This window comes from Balaenoptera physalus, assembly GCF_965194825.1.
Source record: "Balaenoptera physalus genome assembly, chromosome: Y".
Classification (NCBI taxonomy): domain Eukaryota; kingdom Metazoa; phylum Chordata; class Mammalia; order Artiodactyla; family Balaenopteridae; genus Balaenoptera; species Balaenoptera physalus.
In genome coordinates, this window is record NC_138904.1 from 2082141 (window position 1) to 2108273 (window position 26133).

Consider the following 26133-nt stretch of genomic DNA (forward strand, 5'->3'; position numbering starts at 1 on the left):
AGGGGAATGGAAATAGCACTTATGGAGGAACTGCTAGATGGTAGGCACAGGCAAGGTCGGGCAGCTCCACTAGTAACTAGGATCAAAACAACACCCTCAAGATTGTGACAACCCCTTGGCCATGTTTTGGGGAAGCTCGGCATTGCTCAGCATTGGTGCCAGGCTGCTGACACAGCTCAAGGGAACAGCTAAGCTTCTATAAACAAAACAGGATGAAACAACACATCACAGACGTTAAAATACAATAGGAAAAAAAAAGGATGACAATAAAATCATCTGAGATCCCTTTCAAGAGCAATTTCTTGCAAAAGAGACTTCTACTCATTATAAAAGAAGCCACAGAATTATCCGAATCGATGTTCCCCTTTACCATTTGCTTTCACAAATAGCAGGATTTAAAAATAGTTGTATATTTGGATGGTATCCTGTAAAATTAAACTCCATTTCTGTAAACCTAGTGTCCTTTTCATCCAGTGAATGAAAATAACTGGAAAACATCCAGTGTTTGAAATGCTCTGAACAACCACAAAGTAATCCATAATTTGGGACTATTAACTGATCTCTTTCTACATTAGGTTCACTGACAAAGTCTGGTCAAGCTGTTGAAACAAACTGTTTGGCTGCAAGTTTACTATGTCTGTGCTTCATCATTGTTTTCTTTCAACATGATTTTTTTTTTCCTTCATAAATGGTAGAACAACTGGTAAGGTCACAAGGGGTAAAATAAATATGGGGGTCAGCGTCTTCTAGCGTAACCAACCAAGAAATGTTTCTCATTTACAAGGGCTGTGGCTACATGAAATCTCTCTCCAGAGACAGGCAAAACCAACTCTATCATGCATTCATTTAGCATCTGTAGTTTCTCTTCATCACTTTATAATACAGTTAAAATATTTTTCATTGTCCGGAAAAGAGGGCCACCCTGGACAATAGATTTTTACCAAGAGTAAAAAAAAAATTCCAAGAAATGCCATTAAAACAAGTCCTATTCTCCTCACGTGAAGCAATGCTAAAACACAGTAGCTGTGTGAATGCATCATTTGATGGACTTACTCTGTTTTTTAACAGAAAATGTCTTATAAATCACATGTCAACCTTTTCTTTTTTGAGCTAAGAAAATTTGAGAGCATAAGGCTTATAGTAATATGCAGAGTGTGTGAAGGCACTTCCCTGGTGGCACAGTGGTTAAGAATCCACCTGCCAATGCTGGGGACACGGGTTCAAGCCCTGGTCTGGGAAGATCCCACATGGCCACAGAGCAGCTAAGCCCGTGCACCACAACTACTGAGCCTGTGCTCTAGAGCCCACGGGCCACAACTACTGAGCCCGTCTGCCACAACTACTGAAGCCTGCACACTCTAAGGCCCACATGCTGCCACTACTGAGCCCGCGTGCCGCAACTACTGAAGCCCGCGCGCCTAGAGCCCGTGCTCCGCAACAAGAGAAGCCACCGCAATGAGAAGCCCGCGCACCGCAATGAAGAGTAGCCCCCACTCACTGCAACTAGAGAAAGCCCGCGCGCAGCAACGAAGACCCAACACAGCCAAAAATAAAATAAATAAATAAATAAATTTATATTAAAAAAAAGAGTGTGTGAATAGACCACATTGAGCAAAACCAAGTTTGTTTTTTTATTTTATTTGAGAAAATAACTTTTTTCTTCATTGAAGAAAATTTGGAAAATACATGAAAATAAGTATCTTTGTAAAAAGCAACAAAAAAAATTATGAAGACTATTTGAGGATGAGTACCTGTGTTCCTTTTGGCAGGGATGGAAGGAGCAAATGCTTCTTTAGACCAAAGTTGGGAGGTACTGTGGCATTTATTCATTTAAATTTTAAAAAATTATACAACTTTTAAAGGTTACTTTCCATTTATAGCTATTACAAAATATTGGTACAAAACAAAGTTATGGTTACCAATGGGGAAAAGGGGGGGGAGGGATAAATTGGAAGATTGGGACTGACACATACACACCACTATATATAAAATAGATAACTAATGAGGACCTACTGTACAGCACAGGGAACTCTACCCAATACTCTGTAATGACCTATATGGGGAAAGAATCTGAAAAAGAGTGGATATATGTGTACGTATAACTGATTCACTTTGCTGTACAGCAGAAACTAACACAACATTGTTAATCAACTATACTCCAATAAAAATTAATTTAAAAAATATTGGCTATATTCCTCGTGTTGTACAAAACTGGGAGATTTGTATCTTACGCTTTCTCGTGGTAACCTCAGAGTGTTTTCTTCTGTGCGTTCTCCTTCTTGCTTTTGCTCTTCCAGGTGAGAAAGCTCAAATTCAGACAGCTCAGTGTGAAAGCCCAGAGTTGAATCTGATGTGCCTGGTTATAACGTCAGGGTTTGCCCACTGCCTCCAGACGCTGTGGAATGCCGTTATTCAACTTGGTTTTCAAAAAAATGTCATACGTGTAGCCATACCCCAAAGCGTGTGTCAAAACCAAGCGAGCGTGAAAAGTCCCTTATACGTTTCCAGGCCTACTCGTGCATTTCACAGAGTGAACGTATTCTTTTCTGCCCAGTAAGCCATCTTTTTAGAAAGGCAGAAAGACAAGATGTACAGTATCTCAAAAAAGGGTCAAATGCGTAAAAGTCAAGGTCTTGTCGACAGGATAAAAAATTTGGCACTGGGTGTGGCCATCCTAAACAGAAGGACTGGGGGGAGAGGGGATATATAAATTACTTCTAAGCTACTGTCTGGATTGGTATTTAGAAACAAGGAAATGTGCCTGAGTTGTTCCAGACGTGTCCTCTGATGTACAATAGACTTCTAGCTCCCTTAGCTGAGTCAGAGCTGGGGAATCTCTCTACTTGTCTATCTAAAGATGTTGCCCCAAACAAATGGGAGATTTCACTGTGCAAAGTAATTTCCAGAAGTCGCATCCATTTTAGAAGGAATGTAACATAAGATGGAGAGGAAACCAAACACAGAGAGAACCTCAAAGCTGCATGCATCTGGTTTTCATTTGGGCTGTATGTTTATTTTCGTCGTGTAACTTTCATTTTCCAAGTGGCTGGCGGGTAAAAGGTTTTCAGTGATGCAACTCTTTTTCCAACTGGCAACTTTCTGGCTGTCACCCCGAGACTGTGTCCCATGGTTCCACGAAAATACATTGACGACAGAAAACCTCCGCCTCCAAGTTTATTCAGACCCTTGCAAAAATTCTTCTTAATGGATCACACATGTTCTAGGGTGGTTAAGGTATCAGGCTCTCCCAGGAGTGAGAACGAGCTTGGAGGAATCCCATTTCCCCCTCCGCCACCTACTCAGTGTATCAAGTCCCTCGGATTCCATGGAGTGGTCCAAAGGCCAATTAGGTAGAAATAAAGGCGAGCTTTATTCAGTTTATACTGTATCTCTAATCATTAATTTTTACACGAATGAGACTTGGTATGTCTCTCCTTTGAAAGCAGGATTCTCTCTAAGCAAAGACTTGTAGATGGCTGGGCTGTATGTTGGACAGCTTATTCTTATAATTCCCCCAAATCTTGCTTTGTGTATTTAAGTGCTTTGCTACCAGGTCCAAAGAACTTTAGCATGTTTATAACTTTTTGGCGAAAATTTATCGCTTCATACTAGCCTTCTTTATCCATGTTTCTTTTTCTTTTTTTTTTTTAACTTCCTAAAGTCTTTTTTACTTGATTTGAACAGGGCTCCAAAAAGTTCTTCTTCATAGCTACTCACCATTTTAGTGTTTTCATATCTTTATCTTAGCCTTTCTTGGTTATTGGTTTCAGACCCTTTCAAACCAGCAAGAACCTAGATTTTTTTAAAAAATCCGATCCGAGAGTTCATATCTATCAAGAGATATTTTCATCCATTTGTATGTACTGCAATTGCTAATATTTCTAAATTTCATTTTGTGTGCTTATTTTACAATTTCTATGAACCATTACCTTTCTTCGCTTCTATTATTTCTCTTCTATGATACCCAAATTAAAAAAAAAATATTTCTCCCATGTTTTTAAGAGGAAGCTGTGTTTTCAGTCTTCATGATTTAGTGATTAAATTTAATATGCCTAATGACTTCAGCAGAAAAATAATAAAGCTCACATGTTTACTGTCTTCTCAAAGAAATGACTTGCTTTAACTCTGTTCCATTTTTATTCTGCAAGTTATATCACTGCTAATTTTGGGTCCACCTTTGCTTGTATGCCCTCATGTAGTGGTAATTTTATTATTGGTGCTGGGTTTGATGTGGTCAGTGTTAGATTAGGTTCACACTCTGGTCCTTTTCTCCTTTTGCTCACAAAGTTTCTTGCATCCGCTTCCTTCATCTGACTTCAACATTGTTCTTCCTGTGATTTTCCTTTTGAAGTCCCAACAATGAGGGTCCGTGAGAGAGAAACAACACTCTGGCTTTGCACTATGTCTTTATTTCCTCTGTACTCAGAATAGACTCGACTCAGCGTAGAATTTTAGACATCCAGAAATTTCTCTTTCATGCTTAAAAGACATTCTTCTAGCTTCCAGCCCTCCTGATGGTGTAGAGATGTCTTCTCTGGGTCTTACCGGATACTTTGAGGTCACCTGTCTATTTTAAGTTTTCCTCTCTGTTTTTGAACGTTCACCATGTTCCTGCTATGTGTTTGATGGTGTGTTTATTTTTCCATACCATGATTTTTGAACTGGGGAATTAAAGTCGTTCACATATGTACACACTGCTATATTTATTTATTTTTAAATTATGGTCATATCTCATTAAAAAAATTTTTTTTTAAATTTATTTTTATTTTTGGCCGCATTGGGTCTTTGTTGCTGCGTGCGAGCTTTTCTCTAGTTCTGGCGAGCGGGGTCTACTCTTTGTTGTGGTGCGTGGGCTTCTCACTGCAGTGGCTTCTCTTGTTGCGGAGCATGGGCTCTAGGCGCGCGGGCTCAGTAGTTGTGGCTCACAGGCTCTAGAGCACAGGCTCAGTAGTTGTGGCATGCGGGCTCAGCAGTTGTAGTTCGTGGGCTCTAGAACGCAGGCTCAGTAGTTGTGGCACATGGGCTATTTGCTCCGTGGCGTGTGGGATCTTCCCAGACCAGGGCTCGAACCCGTGTCCCCTGCACTGGCAGGCGGATTCTTAACCACTGCACCACCAGGGAAGTCCCGACACTGCTATATTTAAAATGGATAACCAATAACATCCCAATACGTAGGCATCTTTATTTTTTTTTTCAGTTACCTTAACCATCATCAGCTTTCTATTTTTCAAAATTGTGTTGCAAACTGTTTTCTGCTGTTTCCCTTTCTCTTTGTGCATGATTATGCAGTTTAATCATGTACTCTCATTTTTGTAGGGTTTGCCTCCATACTTACTACAAATGCTTCTCTTCAGGAATGGCCTCAGACTGGCACCTGGGAAATAATGAGTTCTGATGCATTAGAACAGTCTGTCTGAGAAGAACATTTCTGTATGCTTGACATTTTGGGCCAAGTGGTACAAATCTGATCAAATAGTTTATTCTTAATTTGTGCTATTTGATGAATGCAGGTCTTTGCTCTAGGGGTCTGGGATCTGAAGAGCTGAAATTGTGAGGTAGGCACTTCAGCCTTCATGACAGATCCCCAGTAGAATTCCTGGACACCAAGGCTTGGGTGGGCTAACTTGGCCAGAGTTCAGATATGTTCTCACATACCACTGCTGGGACAATTAGCCGTATCCACGTAATTCCACCGGCAGAGGACACCTGGACGTAGTGCCTTGTTCCTCCTGGACTTCGTCCCACAGACCTTCAGGCTTTGCTAATTTTAAGGAAGGAGGACGAGAGACTGTTCTGGGCTAACGGTAACGTCTACCTTGATAGGGTTGGTTGCATAGACATATTTATTTGTCAAAACTTATCATACGGTACACTTAATATTTGTGCATTTCACTGTATGTAAACTTTACCTAGAAATAATTGTAAACAAATAGTAAAACCTAGTTAATGATACGTATACTGAAAATTTCAGGGTAGCCTGTGTGGATGTCTGTACGTAGTTTAAAATGTCTCAAAAAGAAACGTAGAGTAATGGATGGAAACTGGGATAGATAAATGGACAGACAGGCCTACAAAGCAAGTCTAGGAAAACGGTAATGCTTCACTCTAGGTGATGAGTACAGGAATGCTCAGTGTACAATCTTTTCAAATTATATGTTTAAAAATTTTCCTAATAAAATATTTGAAAAAATCACAATTGGAACATTCCAACAAACTCTCCATTTTTACTGTGATTGTGAAACTGAAGTATTGATCTCAATAAAGTTTCCTCAAGAAAAAATAAATAAATAAAATGGATAACCAACAAGGACCTACTGTAGAGCACAGGGAACTCTACTGAATACTCTGTAATCACCTAAATGGGAAAAGAATCTGAAGAAGAAGAGGTACATGTATACGTATAACTGAATCACTTTACTGTGCACCTGAAACTAACGCAACATTGTTCATCCCCTATACTCCAATATAAAATAAAAAGTTAAAAAAAAAAGTCATTCACAGATCTGCTAAAATGAGCCACCACTGTTTCTTCAAGTGTGACTCAGCCCCTTCTTTCTTTCTTTTTTTTTTAAATTTTCTTACCAACTGTGTGACCTTAAAATTAAAAAAAAAAAAAAAAAAGTCCACAACTATTCTGGTTCTTAATTTTCTCCTCTGGGTCAGATAATCTCCAAAGATCCTTCCAACTTTAGAGACACAAGACTACAATTCTGTCACTTAAGAGGAGGAATGAGAGAAACTCTAAATGGACACGTTTTCTTTGTCTCCTTGTTTTTCTCCCCTTTTAAAAATTTTAAACTTTTAATGCTTATGTGATTACAGATTCAAAACGTGTTGCAAAAATAGGACAGGGAGGTCTCTCTCTTGTATGTTTTTAGTATTTTACTATTTACAAGGGAAACATTTACTAATACACAAATTATTCAGATTAGCTGACTTTGCAGTTTAAATGTCCTTGGAATCATTTCACTGTTTCCTTTCTATTTTTTTCTCCCAAATTCCTATAACTGTTTTTTTTAAATTATAGTTGATTTAAAATATTATGTTAGTTTCAGGTAAAAACAAAGTGATTCAAAACTTTTATAGTCTATACTCCATTTCCAGTTATTACAAAATATTGGCTATATTCCCTGTGCTGTACAATGTAGCCTTTGTTTTATACACAGTAGTTTATATCTCTTACTCCCCTCCCCCTACGTTGCCCCTCCCCGCTTCCCTCTCCCCACTGGGAACCACTAGTTTCTTCTCTATATGTGTGAGTCTATTTCTTTTTTGTTGTATTCACAAAAGCACCAAAGAGTGCTTCTGTATTACTCATCTATCTTCCTTATTCCTGCTACATTAAAACCAACTTTTTAAAAATTGAGGTATAGCTGATTTACAATATTATATTAAAGTGTACAAAGTAGTGATTCCAAATTGTTATAGATTATACTCCATTTATAGTTATCACAAAATACTGGCAACACTCCCTGTGTTGTACAATATATCCTCATAGCTTATTTATTTTATACCTAGTAGTTTGTTCCTCTTAATCCCCTCCCCCTATCTTGCCCCTCCCCGCTTCCCTCTCCCCACTGGGAACCACTAGTTTCTCCTCTGTATCTGTGAGTCTGCTTCTGTTTTGCTATATTCACTAGTTTGTTGCATTTTTGTTTAGATTCCACATATAAATGATATCAGATGATATTTGTCTTTGACTTACTTCACTTAGTATGATCATCTCTAGGTCCATCCACGTTGCTGCAAATGACATTATTTCATTCTTTTTTATGGCTGAGTAGTGTTCCATTGTACATATGTGCCACATCTTCTCTACCCATTCCTCTGTCGATGGACATTTAGGCTGCTTCCATGTCTTGGCTATCGTGAATAGTGCTGCTGTGAACATGGGGGTGCATGTGTCTTTTCTAATTAGAGTCTCGTCTGATTCATGCCCAGGAGTGGGATTGCTGGACCAAGCATCCCTCACTCTTGGCTTCACACAAGCCCCACCTTCGTTCTGCTTTGGGGTTGTGTTCCTGCATCCTGTCGCTCCCTTTCCACCCACTATTACGGCGCATGAATCCTCTCCATTGTGCCCCCCGCATTCTGCTCTAAGGATATTTTCATATTCAGGTTCTCAGCAGCCGCAGCATGCGTTCCCCTCTCTCCTCTAGGGCACCACCTTCCCATGGTCTCTCTGGACAGCACCTCCTCATTCACGTCCTCTCCATCAATCGCGAGGCCAGCGGAGGCGGCTGAGCCTTGCAGATTTTGTACTTCATCGGAGATTTGCATCTCGCAATCACGTCTACTTTCCGCAGCCTCCCGAACTTCTCACCAGGCGCCAACTCTCGGAGGATCATTCCGTCCGCAGGGGTGATGGGGGCTTTTGTGGGTGTTTCCCTTTTTCTTGAGCAATGAACTCTGCGTTCTGAGCCGTGCACACCTGGCGTCCCGTCGCCTCTCAGGAGAACCTTCTCCAAAGCGACTACATCTCGATAAAAAGGAAAACTGGGACAGCACACCTCGTTTTGCGTGTGAGTGGAAAGCTGGAAACCTGTCGACGTTTCCGATCAGAATACTCTTGGCTCAGTTCCTGGGGGCTGGCTTTTCGTGCGGAGCCAGAGGTGGACGGCAGAACATTCTTTTTGCTTTCCACCTTCTCTGCAGCAGATCCCGGAAGTGGTTTTCCCATGGAGTAAATGAGAACAATAAATGAGAAACTCACCAAACAGATAAAGCAGCAATTTTATTGCTTAAAGATTTATCACGCAAACACAGTTTAGTGTTTTGTCACTGTAATGCAGTCTAGCGGATAAATAGAAGCATTGCTTAGGGGGGAAAAAAGTCGAGGGAGCTGGAAAAATATCCAGAAATAATGTCTTGTGTAAAATCTCACAGAAGCTGGGTTTAAATACTTCCTATCACCTCATTAGCATTTGTAGCAGCCGTCCTCAAGCCAATTCATGAAGAAATCTAAGAAATATGATCTGAAGATTGCACTGAAAAGTTTGTGCCCAGAAAGCAATGTGGAATTTAAAATGCTGTCTGTATTTCTAGTAGCAAATTTACTAACACACCAACCCAAATATTTAACTTCATGTAATACATCACTTGCTGTATAAATGGTCCTCTGGAGCAGCATGAGGGAAAAAGGTTATTTTATGGAGAAATGATGATAAAGGAATTTATTGTTTGTTTTTTTGCATTTGCCCTTATTCTCATGTATCAGAAAGTCTGCTAGCAAACACAGCAATGGCATTACCAGACTTACTTATCTTCCCTGTTGCAGGTAATGTAGGTTATGAAACTTCATATTTTCCGAAGCAATCGTTCATCTGCACTTTTTTTATGACGGAAATTTCTAAATGCTACGCAAAGGGGCAAAGACACGAAACACGCAGTGTTTATCTAAATGCTATAGTCATTCCTTATTTTTCCATATGTCATATGTTCCTGAAACCGTAAATTCATACGCCCGACCAACCTGAAATAGTTCTCCAGAATTCAACGTCATCTAAATGACCAGATGCATCAGGGAATGTGAATCTGAATTTTGAAATATAGGCTATAGTTCTTAAAAACAGGAAATTTATTCTGACTATTCTAGCAATACACTGACCCTGATTAAAAAGCAGACATAGACTATCTGGGTACAGCACTGACTTTGAATCCCAGTCTAATGTAATATTTAGAACCGCTGTGATTTGTTTAATAAGAAGGAAGACGATTACGTACATAATTTGAAAATAGAGCTTGTTGATCAAAACACAAAATCTTGCAGGGCTATGAAGGTAGAGATGACCAGGAGTTTGGGGGAAGCTTACAGAAATGATCTTTTATCCCCCAGGGAACACAGCAAGACCACACCCTACCTGCACCCCAGCCCAATACTGGTACGTTGGACAATGTTAACTGATTCTGACCAACGGCAACTGGGCAGAAGACCGGTCCCATTAAAAACAAAAATCTCCCAACCAGTGGCGCCCCAAGGGATCAGTCTATTCTACATACAAGAAAGAAGAGAACATGTATCTGTAGGAAACTTAAACATTAACAGTAAAACTAATCTCTTTTCTAACGCACTTGTAGAAGTGACATAACCATCGCCTTTGTCATATTGGTTGCACCGAACAAAGCTGGTCCATTGTGGAAAAGGTCTACACAAGAGTGTATTAGGAGGGGAAGGCCACAAGCATCCTCTCTAGGGGCTGCCCACCCCAAAAAATGGCCCACGAGAATCCCCCAACGGGGAACAACCCCGCTGGGCTCTGTAGGAACTAGACATAAATATTTTCGTCCTGACCCACTGAGATTTGGAGATTATTTTTACTACTCTTAGCACAAACTGCCCTGCACCAGATAACTTTCTGAAACTTTCAAGTGGGAGTTTCAAGGTGAAAAATGTGAGCCTTCGGAAAGAGAAGCGTTCCTATTATGTGTGTCCTTCCTGGATGTCAGGTTACAGCTTTACTGACCTGGTTCTTGCCTTTGCTCCACGTAAATAACCACGGGGACATGTTCTGCAGCCCAGCCTTGGAGCCTGGCTGTCACAAAAGTCAAAAGAAGTTTCATGAGAGCAAAAGCACAGCCACATTCTATGAAAGGTTAATCTTTTTTTTTTTTTTTTTAACTGCATTAATACAGATACTGTTATTTCAATGGTCTTCCTACTTCCCCTTCCATCTGTTAAAGTGAAAATGAAGGCAGGTTGCGGTTTCTGAGTTTACACTTCACGGGACGTTTTGAACAATCTAATCCAGGACATGAAGATAGTCTTAGGCTCCTCGTCTCTTTAAAAATATGATTTCCTTATCCTCCTACTCTGTTGGTGGGAATGTAAACTGGTGCAGCCACTATGAGAGCAGTATGGAGGTTCCTTAACAAAATCAATATAGAACTACCATATGATCCAGCAATCCCACTCCTGGACATATGTCAGACAAAAGTATAATTCAAAAAGATACATGCACCCCAATGTTCACAGCAGCACTATTCACAATAGCCAAGACATGGAATCAAGCTAAATGTCCATCGACGGATAAATGGATAAAGAAGATGTGGTACGTATATACAATGGAATATTACTCAGCCATAAAAAAGAACAAAATCATGCCATTTGCAGCAACATGGATGGATCTGGAGATCATCGTACTAAGTGAAGTAAGTCAGACAGAGAAAGACAAATACCATATGATATCACTTATACGTGGAATCTAAAATTATGGCACAAATGAGCTTACCTATGAAACAGATACAGACTTACAGACATAGAGAACAGACTTGCGGTAGCCAAGGGGGAGGGGTGGGGGGGAGGGATGGATTGGGAGTTTGGGATTAGCAGATGCAAACTATTACGTATAGGATGGATAAACAACAAGGACCTACTGTAGAGCACAGAGAACTCTATTCAATATCTTATAATAACCTAAAACCAAAAAGAATCTGAAAAAATATATATATATATGAAACTGAATCACTTTGCTGTACACCTGAAACACTGCAAATCCACTGTACTTCAGTTAAGAACAAAAAAACAATAAAGCACCAAGGTGATCTCTTTCTGTAGAAAGTCCATTAATCTAAACTTTGAAATCCCTCCTGGCCATGTCACAGAGAATACCCTGTTCCAGCAGACCTCCTCTCCATCTGCCCTGAAAGCATGAAGTGGTATCCTCTGCTCTCAGTCCGGAAAGCGTTCTTGAAGTCTCCTCCCGAGAACGGTCACTGGGGGAATGCGTCTTTAATTGCTACCAAAAAAAACCCAAGAAACAAAAAAAGCATTTGGCAACGGAAGATGTGCAAGATAAAAGTTTAATTTGCTGCTGATTGCATGTGGGCTCCGGAGATGGATGATTTATCTCTGACATTTGGCAGCAAATGTTAGGAGGCTTAGCCTCTTGTTTACATGCTTTGGAGTTTGTGCAATTGTACAGTACGGAGAGGCTCTGGAGGGATGTTTAGCTTTCTCTCTGAGCTTATGATTACCATGGACGTGCAAGTATGAGGCTCAGAGGAATGTGAAGGGGTCATTTAGAGAAAGCAATTCCACACTTGCTCCACTGATGGCAATTCTGGGGCATCTGTGATTTGGGGGTGCTTCTCACACTCTCTGTGACACCTACGAACTCCTCTTGGGAGGCTCCAGTACGAAATGTGTCGGAAAGGCTGTAAAACGTCTAAAGCTTATACTCTCTCCAGAACCCAGGTTGCCAACAAAGCTAGGTGTACTAGTTTCCTGTGGCTGCCATAACAAAATACCGTAAATTGGGTTGGCAAGACAATGAGAAGTTATTCTCTTCCAGCTCTGGAGGCCAGAAGTCTGAGACCAAGGTGTCAGCAGGCTTGGTTTCTTCTAGAGGCTCCTGGGGAGAATCTGCTCCGCCCACCATCCCTCACCAACTGACGGTGGCTGTGGGTTGTAGACGCATCACTCCCATCTCTGTTTCCATGGTTACACGCCATTCTCCGAGCCTTCCTCATTTTGAAGGACACCCTCCTGGGATTTAGTGTTCAGCCTCCTGCAGGATGACCTCATCTTAACCAGTTACACCTGCAAAGACCCTCTTTCCAAAGACAATCACACTCAGAGGTTCAAGATGAACATAAATTTGGGGAGAAGCTATTCAACCTATTCAAGGCTCCTTCTCTTTCCTTAAGCAGGTGATGTGGTCCTCGAGCTCCTCCTCCTGTTCATCCTTCCACAGAAAAATAAATGTGTCTTTTGCATTGGAAAACCTGTGCGCCAAACCCCAGCCCACAGAGACTGGAGGGGACCATTACTTCTCAACTCTAGGTTTCAAGGAAAGCTCTCCCAAAATATTTCATTGCATTTTCAAATGAGATCTGTGCAAACATCACAATGGTGTTGATGGGTCTTGGCCCATGTTTATACATACATTCACTCTGAAAGAAGTTTAAAAAATTTTTCCCCCATACATAGAAAAGGTCGCCTTAACTGCAACCATCTTTGCATTATTCGTATTCATACCTTGTCAGTTTTCACTAATCCTGCAATTTAAGAATATCCAAAGAGCGATTTATGTCTCTGGGCTTTAGAGCTGCTTCCCTTCTCCCTGGCGCCAGGGTGGCCCCAAGACAAGCTCCACGTCAAACAGTTTAAATCCTTCAACGTTTATTGACTGCAGTGAAAGGAGATCTCTGGACAGGCAACATTTACATAAACTACCGATTAACAACGGCTGAGTGATATTCCCATATATACATATACACACCACATCTTCTTTTCCCACTCATCTATTGATGGACACTTAGGTTGCTTCTCAGTCCTAAAAAAGAGTAAAATATTGCCATTTGCAGTAACATGGATGGACCTAGAGATTATCAGACTGAGTGAAGTCAGTCAGACAAAGACAACTATCATAGGATATCACTTATATGTGGAATCTAAAAAATAATACAAATGAATTTATTTACAAAACAGAATCAGACTCACAGGCACAGAAAGTAAACTTATGGTTACCAAAGGGGAAATGGAGGGGAAGGATAAAAGAGGAGTTTGGGAGTAGCAGATACACACTTCTATATACAAAACAGATATACAACAAGGATTTACTGTAGAGCACAAGAAACTCTGTTCAATATCTTGTCGTAATCTATAATGGAAAAGAATCTGGAGAAGAATATCTCTCCATCTATCTATAACTGAATATATATATAACTGAATCACCTTGCTGTATCCCTGAAACTATTCCAATATTATAAATCAACTATAGTTCAGTAAAAATAATATAAAAATGGCAATGAGCTGGCATTTATCAACGGTCAATAGGTTATTGACAATGTAGCTTGTGCACAGACTTATGACGTAGCTGTGCTGATCACACTAAAGTGCCTGCCTTTTAAGTGACCTGATTCCACCCAGACAAGGGAAGAGGAGGGGGTGTAGGGAAGAGAGGTGGGAAAACAGGTTGGAGAGACAGATGGGTCCAAAAAATGCATGGCCACGTACTGTATGTGAAGGAATGTGAATGTCATCCTCAACGTGATGGGAAGTCAGGGGACAGTTTTAGGTAAGAAAGATGGTGGAAGGTTTACGTTTCTGCACATCCTTTGGCGGGAGGGCAGCAAAGACTATGCGGGGTGATGGTGGATGCAGACGCTCGGCCGGGGGGCTATCGCAGGCATGCAGGTAAGAGAGGGGGGTGGATTTAATGAGTAGCTCTCTTAGAGATGAAGGAAAGGGACAGGTTCAGGATAGGCTTTGGAGGCAGAAACACCATCCTATGAACTGGATGTTGTTCTAGGGGAGATGGGGGGGAGGAGAGATGTCAGGAAGGGACCTTGGGTTTTGCTCTTGACCGTGGAGCCAAGACTGACGGAGGAGGTGTAACGGGAAGTGACCGAGAGTTCCCTTGCCGACGTAACTTTTGAGATCTGTAGCGGATAATCCAAACATGAAGAGGAAGGGGGGGTATCTTAGGGGGTTCTTGGCTTCCGTGACAAATATATGAGCATCAAAGCGATGTCAATTATGCTCAGAAACGAAAATGGATTCTAAATTCTGAGTCGCACGAGGAGTATGCCTGAATCAGAAAACCCTACAAATCCGCTGCTACAGTTCCCTTGTTATTCACAGACGGCCCCTTCCAAGAGATTCCATTTTGCACACGCGTGTTTGCAAAGGCGTCTTTGGAGCTACACTCTTCTTCGTCCTGCATACAAATACTTCTCTGTCTGTCAAGTCCTCGTCTTTGCTGGAAGGGTCGCTGTCTCTCTGCCTCTGGGTTTTGGAAGCAGTAGCTCCCTATTGTTCCTTGAGAACCTCCTGACCTGCATGGAACGGAAATCAAACCATCGACTGACGTCTTGGGTAGTCAGGCTGTGAGCACAGGCTACGTATTCAGATCGAGATAGTCAAGGAGCTTACTGTCTTCTCCCCTTTTTCTTATTTGTGGGGAGCTAGGGTGCAGCTACCATGGCTGAAACTGGGGAAAACGTAGGCACTGCAGAATCTCTTTATGTTTCAGAATCTACGACAGTAGATGTCAAAAACACGTCTCCCCTGTGACTCCCTTGCCCGCGTTTCCTAGGAATTTCAAGGCTTTGGATTAGACAAACATTCACTGAGCAGCTGAAATAGGACCAGTACTGCATGAGGCTTTATCCACACAAGGTAAATAGGTTTCATTCTTATCTTGAAGAAGAGGTTTCCCACGTAGTTTGGAGGAAAGAAATCCTTTTAGCTCAGGGCACTCTGTTTAAAAAAAAAAAAAGACACATACAGTGCACTACAAGGGGAGAGGGGAATCCGTATAAAAAGGCCTACGGAGCAATGAAAACCAGAAGAGCTCACTGGCTTTCTCCGTGTCACTTGGCAACACTTCTCTCCATCCGAGAGAGTAGAAGATGAAGCAGAAAGTACAGAAATGATCCAACAGATGCTCAGACCCTTACACACAAATGCTTGTTAAATTGCTCATAACCCCCTTGGGCCAGCCCTGCCCCTTGCCATCCGCCATGACGTTCTGCTATTTTGGCAACACCAATATGCACTGACATTCCTCACGGAAAATGTGAGTTTAGAAAAGGCAGAGCGTAATCAGATTCAAGAAGTGATCTCTCTGTTAGGAAAGATCTTGCCCACGAAGAATAATATATGAATACTCATCGATATTAATGGATTAATGAGTTACCATCTTCTGAAACGCTGGGGCCAATTGTTCCTCAGAACTGGAGTGGCTACCAAAAGGTCTTGTAGGATGAGAGAATCCAGCTCATCAACCCGAAGTCTAGTACTCAAGAAAAAGCCCAAATGGTATGCATCACACTTTGTTTAAAATTTCACTCCGGTCCTGAATCTTCCCTGCCAAGTTTTAAGTACGAAATGCCATAAAGAGACGTTAAATGTTGGTTGCCTAACAGGAGAGACGAGACATCTGTGGTGATTCCTCCAATGGTCTATCTTACTACAGAATTGCTTACAAGGATAACATTACACGAGCTCTGATTCGGTGTTTATCAAGGGTAAATATGCATCCTTGGGGTTTCTAGACAATGAGGCAGTTCCTGTATGCCTGCTGCGTGGAATTCTGGCTGATAAGATGCCTGGGTGACCCCACCAGACACAGCGTCTGCCGTGGTTTGAAATATTTGTCATGGCGAAGCTAGCTTCTCATAAATAGACACAGTCCTAAGGCATATCTTAAGAGACTGTCGCAATATTTGCGTTTTCTTATATATTGCTTAAAGATTCTTGGGCATGTGCGCCTTTTGTCTGAACTGACTGTGATGACTATTTCTGGCATCTTCTGCAAAAACAGGTTATCTGGTCGTTTTTATTACTTTATACACAATTACAAACCGTCCGCCTTCCAAAGTGAAAAGAACTTCTGGGTAAAGCATAATAAGCCTGGGATGCGAGGGATGGTTACTACAGCTGCTTCATGAAACAAAATGAGACCATATCCTTCTCCACATTTAGTTGGTGGCAACAAATTGTGAGGCTGGCAGTTTCGTTTCTGATGCAGAGTAAAGAAGTGAGTAATTCACTTTCGTCCCAGGGTGGGTGCCTTTGTCATTTTAAAATTAAACTGAGTTTGAATCTGCCCTGCAATGTTTTTTCTTATTTTATTTTTTAATTGAGTAGAGTTGATTTACAATGTTGTGTTAGTTTCAGGTGTACAGCAAAGTGATTCATTTATATATATATATATAATATATATTCTTACATATAATATATATTCTTATACATAACATATATCTACTCTTTTTCATACTCTTTTCCATTATAGGTTAATTACAAGATACTGAGTAGAGTTCCCCGTGCTCTACAGTAGGTCCCCGTTGTTTATCTATTTTATATCTAGCAGTGTGTATCTGCTAATCCCAAACTCCTAATTTATCCCCCTTCCCTTTCCCCTTTGGTAACCATGAGCTTGTTTTCTATGTCTGTGAGTCTGTTTCGGTTTTGTAAGTAAGTTGCTTTGTATTATTTTTTTTAGATTCCACGTGTAAGTGATATCACAGGATATTTGTCTTTCTCTGTCTGACTGACTTCACTTAGTATGATCATCTCTAGGTCCATCCATGTTGCTGCAAATGGCATGATTTCATTCCTTTTTATGGCTGAGAAGCAACCTAAGTGTCCATTCATATATGAATGGATAAAGAAGATGTGGTTTATATACACAATGGAATATTACTCCTCCATAACAAAGAATGAAATAACGCCCTGCATTCTTTAAATGAACTGGGAACACAGATTTTCTAGAGAGGAATGTAAGGGAGAAAGAAACACCCTGCAGACCTCATAGCTGCAGGGCTGCCAGCAGCCAGTTCCTTCAAACGCCGTGACCGTAACAGGGTGACCGGATGGGTGTCTTTTCCTCAGCAGTGAGGAGCGCAGAACACATGGAAACTTTCTGGAGTTACTGGAATTTTTAGGTGGCATCACAGCTGTCTGAATGCTGTATGCCTGGCCAGCTGGCTACTTTCTCTCTTTTATTTTTTCAGATCCTTCCCTTAATTTGTATTTGGACGTTGCAAATGATGTTTCAGAATGACTTTAGAATACTGTTACCGCGCCCATATGTTCCAGCAAAAATTCTATCCTTTATTCGGCCCAGTGCTTAATGCATCCTAAGATGTATGCACACACGCACACACACACGCGCGTGCACACGCACACACACACACACACACACACATACGTAGACATTATGATGGTTAATTTTATGTGTCTTGATTGAGCCACAAAGTGCCCAGATATTTGGTCAGACATGATTCTGGGTGTGTCTGGGAGGGCGTTTCTTGATGGGATTAACATTTTTAAAAAATTGAAGTAGATTTGATTTACTATGTTGTGTTAGATTTAGGTGTAAAGCAAAGTGATTCAGTTACACATATATGTATGTTCTTTTTCAGATTCTTTTCCATTATGGTTTATTACAAGATACTGAATATAGTTCCCCAGGCTGTATACAGTAGGACCTTGTTGGGTGAGGTTAACACTTGAATCAGGAGGCTGAATAAAACAGACTGCCCTTCACCATGTGGGTGGGCCTCATCCAGTTGACTGAAGGCCTGAGGCGAACAAAAGGATCCACTCTCCCACAGAAAGGAAGGAACTTCTCTCTGTCTAACTGTCTTCAAACAGGGACATCTGTCTTCTGCCTTCAGACTCAGAGTGCAGCTGACATTATCAACTCTTCTGAGCCTGCAGCTTGCTGACTATAGGTCTTGTGGCTTCTCAGTTTCCATAACTGCATGAGCCACTTCCCTACAGCAAATCTCCTTATATATACATCACTACGGTCTGCATGTTTATGCTCTCCAAAATCCACATGTTGGAGCCCTAACCCCCAAGGTGATGGTATGAAGAGGTGAAGAGGGTAGGAGAGTGGTGCCCCCATGAATGGGATTAGTGCCCTTATAAAAGAGACCCCAGAGAGCTCCCTCACCCCTTCCTCCGTGTGAGGACACAGCAAGAAAATGTCCGTCTGTGAACCAGGAATCAGGCTCTCAGCAGACACCAGATCTGCCAGCAGATGTTGAAATCTCACCCTCCAGAACTGGAAAAATAAACGTCTGTTGTTTCTAAACCACTCAGCCTGTGGCACTTTGTTATAACAGCCCAAATGGGCTATACATATATGTACCAAATATGCAATAATAATATATATTATTATTTTATGTATGATAATATATATGACATATATATATAATATATGTTATATATATTACATATATATGCCATATATATTATCATATATAATATGTCCATCTTATATCTAATCTTGAATATAATATATGTTCTCTGGGGAATATATATATATATTCACAAATTCACACACATAGATCTATCTGCATATACAGATGCAAACGCATATTCATTTCCATTTCCAGCTGATATATTACAACCCAAAAGCATGGGCAGGTTAAGACCCCACGTGGAAGGATGGAGCCTGTGAACAACGGCAGACAGGCATCTGCCAGCAGGTAATTCCCTCTCCCTTCCTCTGTTTGAGGGTCAGTTCCTTCCGTCCACGGGAAAGGGGGTGCCTGAGACAGAGCAGCCAGCCTTGCTTATACCCAGAAGTGGTAACCCCGCCTTGCCCTGTCTCTCCCTCCTTCCCTGCCTCGGCCCCTGTTCCCCCTCTTCCACTTCCTTGGACCAGCACCGCCTCATTGCTTTCTCCTTGCTTTTGGGGGGACCCCACCTAAGACATGGACCCTTGAGCTCACTGAGGCACCAGCATCCACAGTTCATCCCTGAGCTGCACTTCTCATGCCTGGTATTTCTCGAAAATGCTCAGTGGTAATTGGCGGAGGGCAGGCATGGTGCTGGGGCAGGACTGATAAAAATGAGAAGCTGCAACCCCTACCCTCACATCGCTCAGAGACCACAGGGCAAACGGGGGATGAGGAGGGAAGTGAGACCAGGGCTATCATGAAATGACAAACTGCAAAGAGACCATCTAGGGGGCGTGCCTGGCCCTGCTGGGGGGATGCCGGGGGAGTAGCAGGGAGGGGGTGAATCTCTGGGGCTGATTCCATAAGCAGAGGCATGTGCGTCTCAGGGGGAGATGTTAGGGGAGCATTTCTCGGGGCAGAAAGCCGCAGAGGGATGCTGTAAATGAGATTCAGGGCAGGGTAACGTCCACGGTGCAGACGTGGCAACGGGTCCTGCAGTGCGGGGAAGAGACACATAGCTGCTGGTTCGGGACCACGGACAGAGACAGAGGTGACACAGGGCGCCGGGGCCTTGCAGGCTTCCTGGGCAACTCTCTCAGTAAGGGACCGATCTTTGGGAACTGAACAAGCCTCTAATGCACCCTGTATCAGGGTCTTCCCAAAGTTATCTATTCGAACACCCTTGGTCTCCTCAAGAGAGAGGCAAGGAGACTCGGGGTGGCAGGACGTAGCAACGGGAAGCAGAGGAACGGAGTTCAGGCTCCAAACAGCCCAGCCGGGGGCCGAGCGGCCAAGACGGCGGAGCAGAAAGACCCCGAGCTCACCTCGTCTCACGGACACACCAAAATCACAACTCTGCAGGACAGCCATTGATGAAAAAGACTGCAACCTACCAGAAAAGATCTTCTACAAACTAAAGACAAAACAGCCAAGTCTGTTTGTTTTCTGCCCTGAATCTCAAAGGGTTCCAGGAGTCTCCTCCCTCCGGGATCAATCGCATGGACCTGGTTTGGGTTGGGTCACCACCTCTTGATCAATAAGCCCCGCAAACGATGGTGACAGCAGAAGACGGTCGTAGAGAAGCTACTCGTGAATCAAAAAGATCCTTTCAACGATGGGGAATTACCAGGGGGTGGGAAGCCACCCAGGACTGGCTAAAACTAGTTTATTGCGCCTAAAACTAACTTATTTTTTGTGTGAACTGTTAGCGATCTTCAAAAGAAGATATGCAGTGATAGGAAGGTAACGAATAGACAAAGGAATGAACAAAACAAGCATGGCTCCACCAGCCGCTTCAAACATCGAGAACATTTCCGAATCATTATTACTCTCTGGGATCCCCTTTCCTTTCAATGCTCCTTGAGAACCACTCCCACCAGAGTTAAGTATTTTCCCAAATTTTATGTGCAATAAGAAAATAGTAATGACTTCACCACAGATCTCTGTATTTCTCAATAACATATTAGTATTCCATTCTGCTTGTTTTATTCATTGAGAGCACACTGTCTGGTCTTCTGTACTCTTTTCTCTCAACTGTGCATTTCTAAAATGCACGAGGACATTGCCTGTATACTCAGTCAATTTGCTTCACTTCTGTACAATATTCCACTGTCAATCACTTCACACTCTATATATCTGCTCTCCTGCCAACAAACACGTGGGTTGTCTGCAGGTTGCGGTATTGGAGGCATTACTCCTGAGAACATGCTTATACACGGACACACATGCAAGACATTCTCTATAGAGTTTCTACCAATGAGGGGAACTTCTGAGTCACCTTCAGCTTTTCAACACGGCGCCAAATGGATTTCCAAAGCAACTGTACCAATGTACAGTCCCGGCAGCAAGGGATGAGTCTCGTCACTGCTTGCATATGCATCAACAGAGGGTTTTATCCATGGGCAGAGGCTACTAACTGATCCCAAACCAAATTATCCCTCTTCTCAGCTTGGCAACACCTCCCAGCGGGTCTCAGCATCTGATGTGTCTGTGTGGTTGGGTTCTGGCTAAAGGAACGCTGAGTTGAAGGATGTACACCATGGAAACCTCCCATGGGTAAGCGTGCACGTGTTTTCTCTCTTTCAGCTGTGCGGCACCGAAGCAACGGCAACAAAAAACACCAAGAGCAACAAACCAACAAATGAAAACAGGGGTACCTTGGGAGGCAGGTGTCGAAGATGGCAGAGGACCAGTTTGGCCAGGAACCTGGATCTCTCACTCCCCGCCGGGAAGAAATCTCCTCAAGTAGGAACACCTGCAAAGGACGAGTCATTTAAAATAAATAAACTGTGATTGCGTTATGAAATTCTCCGGTGTCTTTGTCAAAGCAGTTCGCATTACTCTCACTAACACAGCCCCCGACTTCCTAACTAGATCAACCTCCTGCCTCTCCAATGACAGCGTAGCCAATGTGAGTTTCTCATTTTCAAACACGATTGGTTGACTTTTCAGCTGGTTACTCACCTGCGTGATTCCGCTTCTGGGAAGCCCGAATTTTCTTGTCTTTTGCTCACCTAGAGAATGTAAAATAATTTTAAGAAAATATGAGAATATGCAGATATATGTATATAAATAGCTGTAGACTTCTATAGCTACCCTACATAGGGGGTATAGGAGTATGTGTAATAAACATATTTAGAAATGTGGCAATTTGGGAAATTTTTCAGGATTTAGCTCTTTCATATCAGGGCTTTTTAGAATATCTAGGGAGCCGCGTGTTCTGAGGGACGTATATTTGTGCCCTGATTATGAAGGGCTTTACGCTGGTATACAGAATTTTATGTGGGTATCATTCATGCCCCTTAGAATCTTATAATCAAAAAAACATTCCAAAGATTAAAAACCCATTAGCCTTATTGTAACTAGATATTCCTGGGTGATAGCCAGCCTCTAGACGAACACAGTCCTGTAGAAGTTTCTGCAATGTTGGAATAACGTTCTACGCTGCGCCATCCAACATGGCGGCTACCCAGCACTTACTTGAAACACAGCTAGTATGACCAAGGAAGTAAGGTTTTAAGTTGTCTTTTATTTTAAATCATTTACATTTAGTTAGACAGGGATGACTACTGGCTACCATGTTAGGCCACGGGAATACATCTCTAGACCCTTCCCACTCAACACGTGGACCACCATCAGCATCTCCTAGGTGCCAGCCACGAACGGATGTTCTCGAGTCTCGCCTCGGACTTACCATGTCAGACTCACATGTGAGCAGGTTAAAGTTGGAGAACACCACGTTAGAGTTGTTTCACACAGATATCCCATGTTTCTTCTCCTTCCTGAATCTGTCCCAAACAAAGCATGGTGGTGTCCTTCCATTACCCAATGACAATGACACCACCCATGCCTCTACCTGCAACTCCTTCAAATTCAGCTCATCTGTGCTCAAGATTATCAAGCTATTCCTCATTTTGTTTCTAAAATTAGAGCAAAATATGCTGCACAATTTTTGCACTGTTGTGTAGCACCACGTGGTACCTGACATAGAATGGGGAGATGCTTAATATTGTTTCTATAAGAAAGTGACGTCCAATGAATAACTGGTTGAAGCAAGCACTCGTATGCTACAGATTTCCAACGCCAAGCACACTGTTAATGAAAACAAACACACCGCGGCGTGGCCCCTTCAGATGAACCCTTGCCGAGACTTCTCCCATGATGGCGTGCGTCTGATGCCTAAGGCACAAGCATCTCTTATAAAAATTCCACCACCCGCCTTATCACAGTTTTCAGTCACACGCTGTTAAACTTGACTGGACCTGACATGGAACTATCCTTCTGCCCAGAAGGGCCTTTAATACATGACGTTTGATCACTGTAAAGGCCAGGTGGCTTTTACGTCAGTAGCAATTTGGAGGAAAACCATTCAAGGGGCACAAGAAATTGGGTTAACAATGGAAGAATTAACTGGGAGGTAGGGTGGGTAATTACTCTCAGAATAATCATGGGTAACAATTCTGTAGCACCTACTGTGTGCAAGCATCAGACTAAAAGTCTGACGTGCATTAACACCTTGGATCCAGCATGACCAGGACATTGATGGAAAGAGGCCACTGGGAGACCAGTCAGAAGGAGGCGGATTCAGTCCCAGGAGGGAGAAACCCAAGTGTCGCAGTGGGTTTGGGGAAAAGTGGCTGGGCTGGGTATTGCTTTGTTGGTAGATTCTCTAAGATTTACCATTACTCGGATCAGGACAGAAAGAAAGGAATCAATAAGCACCAACTTCCAGATTTTGACTTGAATAATTATGTATATATACAGTTGACCCTTGAACAACACAGGTTTGAACTGTGTGGGTCCACTTCTAAGCACATTTTTTCCACTAAATACGTACGACAGTACCACACGATCCAAAGTTAGTTGAACCCTGGTATATGGAGGAACCATGGACACAGAGTGCTGACTATAAGTTATACTCGAATTTTTGGTTCCCTGAACCTCCACGTGGTTCAAGGGTCAACTACAGTGGGACCATTCTGAGAAGGGGAAACGTGGAGGGTAAGAAGAGATTTGGAGGATTTTTTTTTTAGAACGGGGTCGGGGGGTGGAGAGTGTAAGCCAAAGTTCTCAAATGATTAGAACAAAGCCGTCCTATCCCTGAGCTGCTCTAAATGATCACAAGGCGGGAAATACCACAAATAAGGTAATGTGCCTAGGTCGGGTTTTCTCTTTTAGAGAGAGGTTGACCACCATTTTCGTCCTGGATTTATCCTATTTGTCAACGGCTGTGAGAATCTTTCATGCATTTCTCAGTGGCTCACCTGTTCCCCATGGAGCCCATTTGTTCTCAGAAGACAAGTTGGGTTCCATGATGCCAGAACTAGTGGTCAAGGAGGGTGGTCCCTGATGCTCCCCTAAATCTTCACAGAGACAGAGATGTCTGGCTCCAGGCTCTTATCCCAGCAAGTTCAACTCTGGCTTGTCCTGATTCAGCTCCAATCAGACACACCTGGGGGCTTGTGGTAGAAGGAGACGTCTAAGCCATGGACCACCCACCATGTTTGATGTATCCATTGTAGGTGTCATCAGATGGCTACAGGTGTTGGCTCTCCAGTTTGCATACCCCATGGCCATGCTACCACTGGGGTCCTGCCACCCGCTAGCCAAGCTTCCATTTCTTCCGAACCCAGGCTATTTAGAGAGAATCATGGAGTATATATGTCAACCCCAATCTCCCATATATCCACCATGGATACTAGGTATAAAATAGATCACTAATGAGAACCTACTGTGTAGCACAGGAAACTCTACTCACTGCTGTGTGGTGACCTAAATGGGAAGGAAATCCAAAAGAGGCGACATATGTATACGTAGAGCTGATTCACTTTGCTGTACAGCAGAAACTAATACAGTATGGTAAAGCAACTCTACTCCCATAAAAATTAAAAAAAAAAAAAAAGAGAGAGGGGAGAGAAGATGGCGGAAGAGTAAGACGCGGAGATCACCTTCCTTCCCACAGATACATCAGAAATACATCTACACGTGGAACAGCTCCTACAGAACACCCACTGAACGCTGGCAGAAAACGTCAGACCTCCCAAAAGGCAAGAAACTCCCCGCGTACCTGGGGAGGGCAAAAGAAAAAAGAAATAACAGAGACAAAAGAATAGGGACGGGCCCTGCGCCAGTGGGAGGGAGCCGTGAAGGAGGAAAGGTGTCCACACACTAGGAGCCCCTTCGCGGGCGGAGACTGCGGGTGGCGGAGGGGGAAGCTTCGGAGCCACGGAGGAGAGCGCAGCCACAGGGGTGCGGAGGGCAAAGCGGAGAGATTCCCGCACGGAGGCTCGGCGCCGAGCAGCACTCTCCAGCCCGAGAGGCTTGTCTGCTCCCCCGCCGGGGCGGGCGGGGCTGGGAGCTGAGGCTCGGGCTTCGGTCGGATCGCAGGGAGAGGACTGGGGTTGGCGGCGTGAACACAGCCTGAAGGGAGCTAGTGCGCCACAGCTAGCCGGGAGGGAGTCCAGGAAAAGTCTGCAGCTGCCGAAGAGGCAAGAGACTTTATCTTACCTCCTTGTTTCCTGGTGCGCGAGGAGAGGGGATTCAGAGCGCCGCCTAAACGAGCTCCAGAGACGGGCGCGAGCCGCGGCCATCAGCGCGGACCCCAGAGACGGGCAGGAGACGCTAAGGCTGCTGCTGCCGCCACCAAGAAGCCTGTGTGCGAGCAGAGGTCACTCTCCACACCGCCCCTCCCGGGAGCCGGTGCAGCCCGACACGGCCAGGCTCCCGTGATCCGGGGACAACTTCCCCGGGAGAACGCACGGCGCGCCTCGGGCTGCTGCAACGTCACGACGCCTCTGACGCCGCAGGCTCGCCCCGCCTCCTCCGTACCGCACCCTCCCCCCGCCTGAGTGAGCCAGAGCCCCCGAAGCAGCTGCTCCTTTAACCCCGTCCTGTCTGAGCGAAGAACAGACGCCCTCAGGCGACCTACACGCAGAGGCGGGTCCAAATCCAAAGCTGAACCCCGGGAGCTGTGCGAACAAAGAAGAGAAAGGGAAACCTCTCCCAGCAGCCTCAGGAGCAGCGGATTACAACTCCACAAACAACTTGATGTGCCTGCATCTGTGGAATACCTGTATAGACAACGAATCATCCCAAATTCAGGAGGTGGACTTTGGGAGCAGGATATATTAATTTTTCCCCTTTTCCTTTTTTTGTGAGTGTATATGTGTATGCTTCTGGGTGAGATTTTGTCTCTATAGCTTTGCTTTCACCATTAGTCCTAGGATTAGGTCCGTCCGTTTTTTTTTTTTTTTTTTACTTAAAAAAATTTTTTTTCGCAATAAATGTTTTCTTAATAATTTTTTCCTTATTTTCTATTTTTAAAAATTAAAAAAAATTTAATAAGATTTTTCATATTTTTTATTTTAAAAAATTAAAAATTTTTTTCTTAATTTTTTTCTTATTTTTTATAAAAAATTAATAAATCTATTTTTAAAAATTAAAAAAAAATTTTTCTTAATAAATTTATTCTTAATAATTTTTTTCTTATTTTTT

The 26133-nt window shown here is 42.9% G+C and overlaps 1 protein-coding gene across 1 annotated transcript in view; it reads right to left on the reverse strand.

Annotated features, from left to right (window-relative positions):
* Positions 1-25371, reverse strand: part of LOC309653424 (matrix-remodeling-associated protein 5-like) — a 122000-nt gene extending 96629 nt beyond the window's left edge. Inside the window, exons 1-3 of the mRNA XM_082448043.1 lie at positions 25147-25371; positions 21604-21653; positions 21297-21394 (exon numbers count right to left, since the gene is read on the reverse strand). The gene's annotated coding sequence lies outside the window, so the exon portion shown is untranslated. The remainder of the gene's footprint in view (positions 1-21296; positions 21395-21603; positions 21654-25146) is intronic.
* Between the last annotated feature and the right edge of the window lie 762 nt (positions 25372-26133).